This window comes from Henckelia pumila, chromosome 3, assembly GCF_033568475.1.
Source record: "Henckelia pumila isolate YLH828 chromosome 3, ASM3356847v2, whole genome shotgun sequence".
Classification (NCBI taxonomy): domain Eukaryota; kingdom Viridiplantae; phylum Streptophyta; class Magnoliopsida; order Lamiales; family Gesneriaceae; genus Henckelia; species Henckelia pumila.
The window spans coordinates 156891110-156898479 of NC_133122.1; the positions used below are offsets into that span (position 1 = coordinate 156891110).

Sequence of the window (7370 nt, forward strand, 5' to 3'; positions counted from 1 at the left end):
GATCTCTGCTGGAAATTGATTTGGCCAATTGAAATATTTGATTCTCCAGATTTTTGATCGATGCATCTTGATTCTGCATACGGGTTTCAGTAGATGATATAAATTTCTGCATCATCTGCTCCAAGCTTGATTTCTCCACTTGAGGATGCCTGCTGTAATTCTGATTTCCATACGGCTTATTATTCTGTCCACCCCATGAAAAATTCGGATGTTGTCTCCACCCTGGATTGTATGAATTCGAAAATGGGTCATTCCTGGGGCGATTCTGATTTCCCATGTGGCTTGTCATAACTCCCTCTGGTTGAGAGAATGTTTGACAGTCTTTCGTGAAATGCTCTGCACCGCATTTTTCACACCATACTTCTTGCACTCGCATTGCCGAATGTCCTACACTCAGTTCCTCGATCCTTTTGTTCATGACTTCAAGTTGAGCAGCCACAGATGTGAATGCTTCAACTTGATGAATTCCAGTTGATTTTCGGGCCCCACTTCTTTCAGATTGAGGATGATAGCCACTGGTTGCCATTTCCTCGATTAATTCATAACCATCCTCCGACAACTTTCGCAGTAGATTCCCACCTGCAGCTGCATCTAACATGGTACGATTTGAATGAGATAGTCCATAGTAAAAAGTTTGTACCACAAGACCGTCTGGTAATTGGTGGTGTGGACATCTCCTCAGTAGATCCTTGTAGCGTTCCCATGCTTCATAAAATGTTTCCTGTTCACCTTGGAAAAAAGTTGTGATGTCCGCTCTCAGCTTCATTGACTTCGATGGTGGGAAGTATTTGGTGAGGAAAGCTTTAGCCAGATCATCCCAAGTTATGATGGAACCTGCAGGTAAATTCGTTAGCCATGCTTTCGCCTTGTCTCGTAGTGAAAAAGGAAATAAACGCAAACGAATAGCGTCATCTGAAACTCCCTGTATCTTGAATGTATCACAAATTTCTAAAAAATTTGTGAGATGCACATAGGGTTCATCAATGACACTTCCACCAAATTGAAGCGTGTTTTGAACCATTTGAAAAATCTCTCGGCTTTATCTCAAAGTGATTCGCTGCTACAGTTGGCCGGATAATGCTTGGTCGAGCACCTTCAATATTTGGTAAGGCAAGATCCATCATGGATCTGTAAACTGGTGGTTCTTGTTCGTGTTCTCCTTTCATTTCTTGCTGCTGTTGCCTTCTTCTTCTGTGAAAGGTTCTGTCGATTTCTGGATCAAAAGGCAATAGTCCTTCAGGTGAGTGTTGCATGTACTGCAAGAGAATCCTGCAGTCCACAGATGGAAAAGAATGATTAAAATTGTAATAGAGAAAAATCAAATCAAACAAATTAAAATCTATTTAGTCCCCGGCAACGGCGCCAAAAACTTGATCGAGCAAATACTACCATGAAAAATCAACGTAAATATATCTATCAATTAAGCTCGAATAAATCGCAAGTGCACGATTCAAGTTATAATATAATGTACTGAGTACGAGTATCGTCCTCAGGGACTAACAAAAATAATTTGTCTTTTCAATTTTTAACTACACAAAGTATCGAAAAAGTGATTTGTGAATTAACTAACATCTAAAATTAAAACTCAATATAAATAAACTTAAATTTCACAACCAAGCCAACAAATCTCAGAGTGAAGAATAACAATTCAAAATGATTTTGTTGGAATTTCGGTTCACCTTTTCCCTAATTGAACTGGACGATTGGAACTTAATTTATTCTTATAAATTTAACAGAAGTTCCTATAACATTGACACTCTCTCTCGAGGTGATGCCAAACTAAGCAAATCAGTGAAGTAATTAAATCTCTCTAATTATTTATCACGACTGATTGCTTTGCTTTCTATGAACTTTCAACCTGGTGGTCTATGGCTATCAACATGTACTAAATACCATATCTCTATGCATATTTTAAGTCCATGGATTATATCATTCGTCCTAATTATAAACCTATCTCTCGACAGCAATTCATAATTTACGAATCTATGTTAAGGGTAGCTAATCATCAACATAGAAAGAAATACATGATAAAATCAATTATAAACATAAATCAATTCCCAATACGTCCGGTGATTCAATCACACTACAGTGTTTTGGGATTAGGATCCCCTCTATTCCAACAAAATAATAGTTTAGCTACTAGAATTCATTACAAAAATTCAATCTCCAAGATGTTCAACATAAAAATTCAGAAGAAGAAGAAAAGGAAAAACTCCCAATGGAGAAGAGAAATCTCAAGCGTTCAGCCGCCGGTAGTCTTCTGATATGCGTCCCGTGTAACCCTCAAAAACTAAAGAAATAATTGTATTTATAGTTCCCCAGAATCCTCTCCGAAATAAACTCTCAAAATAATAAAAAAAAATAAAAACTGCGCGCCGCGCCCGAGCGGTAGAAATTGGCCGCTCGGGCGCCTCGAAATTCCTTGCACTACTGTCTCAAAAATACGTGACCGCGCCCGCGCGGTAGAATATGGCCGCTCGGGCGCCTCCTAAAGTTCCAACCTATTGTTTTTCTCAACCGTGTATGCGCCCGCGCGATAGATATTGGCCGCCCGCGCGCCCTTCTTCTTTTCCAGAATTTTGCCTTTCTTCTTGTTCTATCTGCATGGCCTCTACTGTGCATCACCTTCCCATCAAGTATCGGCATTTCTTGGTGATTTCCTGCCATAAAAATAGATAAACCAGAGGAGTGAATACGAACATAATAAAACAATATAAAGAACAAGAATGGAAAAGAACGGACAATATGTAAACGAAACGAATGCAAAACAAACACAAAACAAGCAATAAAAACACATAAAAAAGACTCCTATCAAATGTCCTTGCTGCAATTCTCATAGCTGACGTCCAATCATCTATAAGATCTTCTCTATTTTTTAAGTCCAAAACATCAAGGTTTAACATAACCCCGTAAGGATGTATTGGATCTAAAACAGTTTTTCCGTAAAGAGTTTGATGGAGTGGGATTTTACTCCTTCTTGATCTGGTTCCTGCTGGATGTGAATTTTCTCCAACCTGAAACTCACTATGTGGTTCTTTTGTTTTACCCGCATATCTTGGGGGATTCCCTATGGGTTTTTCGCCCTCAAGGGAGTTCATTTTTAGATCTACTACTTTGAGATTCGCAAAAGAATCCGCGAGATCTTGTAGGTCCTCGAGATTTAATCTCTCTAAAGTAGTCATCAGATAGTGTTTTTCTCTGATACTGCTTTTATAAGATTAATCATCCTTTCATCATCAGTTAAAGGTTTTTAAACCATTTTGGTTTTACCTTTCTGATGTAACAACGGTTCGGTACCAAACGAGAGTGGTAACCTTCCTCCTGTATTTCCTTTTCTAGAACCTGAAGTTTGTTCTATATTTGTGATTTTAGTTTGAAGATCCTTTAGGGTTACAAGAATTTCTTCTTGTTTCTTAAGGATTCCTTCAATCTGTCAAGGTATTTCATACAGCTGATTGCTGTAATATTGTACCGTCTTTTGAATTTCTCTAAGATCTCCGGAGAGTTTAGAGGAATCTGGGGTAATTTCTAAAAATTGAGAGTTAGAAATCATCTTTCTGTCGTAAGTAATCTATTGTGAACAGATTAACTTGTTTATAGGATTTCATATAAATAAAATCCTCTTGATTCAAACCTTCGTTTGAAGTCATCTTTTGTAAAAAATCTTCTCCTCAACAAAGAAAAGTATGAGTTAACGAATAATATTAAGTCTAAATATTTAACCTAAAGCTCTGATACCATTTTTTGCACATAATTATTTGTTCCAAAATAAGCATTAAAACATGAGATATAAGCACAGAGATCTTTAGATATAAGTATAAAACCTTCAGATCTAAGCACAAAACAACCCATATTGAGTACAAGAATTAAATATTAAAATAATCAAGTTTTGTGGTCCTTAGGGAGTGCAAAGAAAGAATCTTTAAGGGAGGGAGTTGGGAGAAAGAAAGGTTTGGGTTTGGGGATTTATTCATAATTGACTCAAAAATCATTGGGCTAACTTAAATAAATTATTTAAAGCACAAAATAAAGCCAAATAATTTTATTTCTAATTAATTGGCCCAAAAACCAATTAAAACCTTAAACACTTAAAAATTAAAAATACTCAAGCCCGGCCCACCTAACCAGGACCCGGACCGACCTAAACCAACCCACAAATTACCAGACCCGATCTAGGCACCAAGACCCGACCCGGACCTGCCCAAAACCCTAAACCCGTTTCCCTCTTGTTCCTTACTCTCGGCTGCGACTAGCTTCTGTTCAGAGGCATCGGCCGCCATACTCCGGCCACCAAATGGCCAGAGCACCACCACCTACACCTAGAAGACTTCAAGACGTTTCCAGAAAGCTAAAAACCAGCCCAAACGGAGTTCTAACGAAGGCGAACGAACCAAAACAAAATCTGCCTAATTTCTGCTCGCGCACTGCGCGCGATGCCGGACTTCCGGCCATTCAGCCGCCCAAATCCGACCATCACTGGCTAGAGAACTACCTGAGATAACTTCCTCTATGTCTTGGGGTTCTAACCCAATTTGAATCACCCTCAAACCGTCCTATACAGTGCACGCGAACCATTCTCCCAAAACCGCTCAAACTGCGACCTTCTATGCAACCAGAAGATATTTTTTCGGTTCAGACCAACCTTGGCTCAAACCACTCAAACCACTCGACCCTAAGGCACCCTAGGACACCCTTGACCGAGCCCCAGCCTCTGGACCATACCATGCATGGCAAAAACATGAGTCATGACCAATCAAGCAAGAACATGTATCAATACAAGGCATACATGCATAAACTCAAAATTTTCATGAAAAATCTGAAATAAAACACATCATGCAAGAGTAATAGCTTATATGGTGGCCAAATAAAAGTTTTAAACATGCCTTTTAATCTTTGAATGGAGATTGATGCGTTTACGAGACTCCGGGACGAAGAACGAACCAAAAATCTACGAAGATCAAGCTTGGTCGTCTATGGCGATTGTGAAATCTGAAGAAAACGTGAAGAAGAGAATGGAGAGAAGGATGGAGTCGGCTGATTGAGTTTAGGGTAGGGTAGGCTTTAGTTTTTTAAATTTTGATAATTAGGATTAATTTAGGATAATAACTAATATAAATTAATGAGGTAGATAATATAACATAAATATAATATTTTAAACTTTTAAAAATACCTACTAATCTGATATATAATAATAAATCCCGAAATATAATATTAAAGGATTTTTAAAGATCAATAAAAGTCATTAAAATGACTTATTTTGGGCAAAAATCAATTTTTAAATAAATATACAAGTAAATACTAAAATTTTCTTGACAAAATGCCTTAAAATATTATTTTAAGGCTCATAAAACTCATAAAATATTTTTGGCTAAGAATTTTGGTATCTCGTCCGTTCGCGGTCCCGTCTACGCGATCAAAATATTAAATTCCTTAAAAATCTAGAATTTTCATAATTATGGATTAAATGCTAAAATAAATTAAATCATGCATATAAATCACATAATATCACATAAATACATTTAACCCTTAATTAAAAAATTAATTTCTCCTAATTATGCATGCGGATTTACGTTTTAAAATTTTCGGGTGTTACAATTCTCTCCCCTTAAATTGAATTTCGTCCTCGAAATTAAAGTACTTACCCGAATAGCTCTGGGTAGCGGGTTCTCATGTCTGCCTCGGTCTCCTCCTCGGAGTGATTCAACCACTGGACTTTGACCATTGGTATGACCCGCGTCCTCAGTCTCCGCTCCTCCCTGGCTAAGATCTGAACAGGCCTCTCCTCAAATACTAGATCCGGTGCTAACCGCAAAGGCTCGTAATCTAGTACATGCGCCGGATTCGAGACGTATCTCCGAAGCATGGATACATGGAAGACGTTGTGCACTGCTGAAAGTCCTGGTGGTAAAGCCAAACGGTAGGCCAACGTGCCAACTCTCTCCAAGATCTCAAAAGGCACAATATACATCGGATTCAGCTTACCTCTTCGATCAAATCTCATCACCCCTTTCATAGGTGATATCTTCAGAAACACATGATCGCCAACAGCAAATTCGAGATCCCGTCGTCGAGTATCAGCATAACTCTTCTGACGACTCTGAGCAGTCCTCATACGATTCCGAATCTGAATCACAATGTCTGCAGTCTGCTGTACAATCTCGGGATCAAGTAGAATCCTCTCGCCAACCTCATCCCAATGCACGGGAGATCTGCATCTCCTCCCGTAGAGAGCTGCATAAGAAGCCATACCTATAGATGCCTGAAAGCCGTTGCTATAGGTAAACTCCACCAACGACAATCTAGTCTCCCAAGAGCCCTGAAAATCGATGACACAAGCTCTCAGTAGATCCTCAAGAACCAGGATCACTCTCTCAGACTGACCATCTGTCTGGGGATAGAACGTTGTACTGAATAATAATCTAGTCCCCAATGCTAACTCTTCCAGAAAGAAGATGTAAATCTCGGATCCCTGTCTGATATTATCGACACCGGTATGCCATGCAGTCTAACAATCTCCTTGATATAAAGCTCTGCATACTGTGTCAACGAGTAAGTAGTCCTCACCGGCAAGAAATGAGCTGACTTGGTGAGTCTATCCACGATCACCCATCTAGTTCCCAAGTTTCAGTATCCCAAAAGTCATGCTTCTGCTGCGTACTCTGATAAACAAAATATTAACTTTACTAATCATTTTTCCTAAACACAAAAATCACAATATGCCAAAACTTGACTGATTTTATATGCTTATACACTCTACTTATCAATCCTCCAACATTCGTGAGCCGAACTTTTGTTCCCAAATTTACTTATTAAAGCATATGATTACAATATCAACCCCAATAAATTCAACTTGTAAAGCTTATCCACACACTAGCCTTCTATAACAAGTTAAACATCTTTGAGTCAAACATCTACCATTCATCGCAATTTTCTTCAACTTATCCATTTACCACTACACTTTCAACTATCGAACACTTGAAAATCTTAAATCTCGAGTGCTATAAATCCATGAAACCCAAAAAGTGAATTTAGTGTCAAACGTCATGCACAACATAAATTCTCCTAACGTCAGGAATATGCTTAAAATATATGAATTCTAATTCTGTGGTTAGTTTAGACTTAAGACACTTAGATTCTCCTATTGGAGAAGTGAAATTCCCCGAATAGTATTTACATGTCATCATCTCTAAATAGCATAATAATATAACATTCAATAGTTAATTCCATATCATTTCCTAGTTTCCTCTATTTATATTCCATGGAATCTGAACTCCTCAAAATCAAAATACTAAGTCAATTACCTAATAAACTGAATAATTCGCTCACAAGTAATACATGTTGGTCCCATGTATAGTCAAATCACAACCAGT

At 38.2% G+C, this 7370-nt stretch overlaps 1 non-coding gene across 1 annotated transcript; it reads left to right on the top strand.

Annotated features, from left to right (window-relative positions):
* Positions 1-656: 656 nt before the first annotated feature.
* LOC140894130 (small nucleolar RNA R71) lies at positions 657-763 on the top strand. The gene has a single exon (XR_012153679.1). It is a non-coding gene; the product is annotated as a small nucleolar RNA R71 (small nucleolar RNA).
* The last annotated feature ends 6607 nt before the right edge of the window (positions 764-7370 follow it).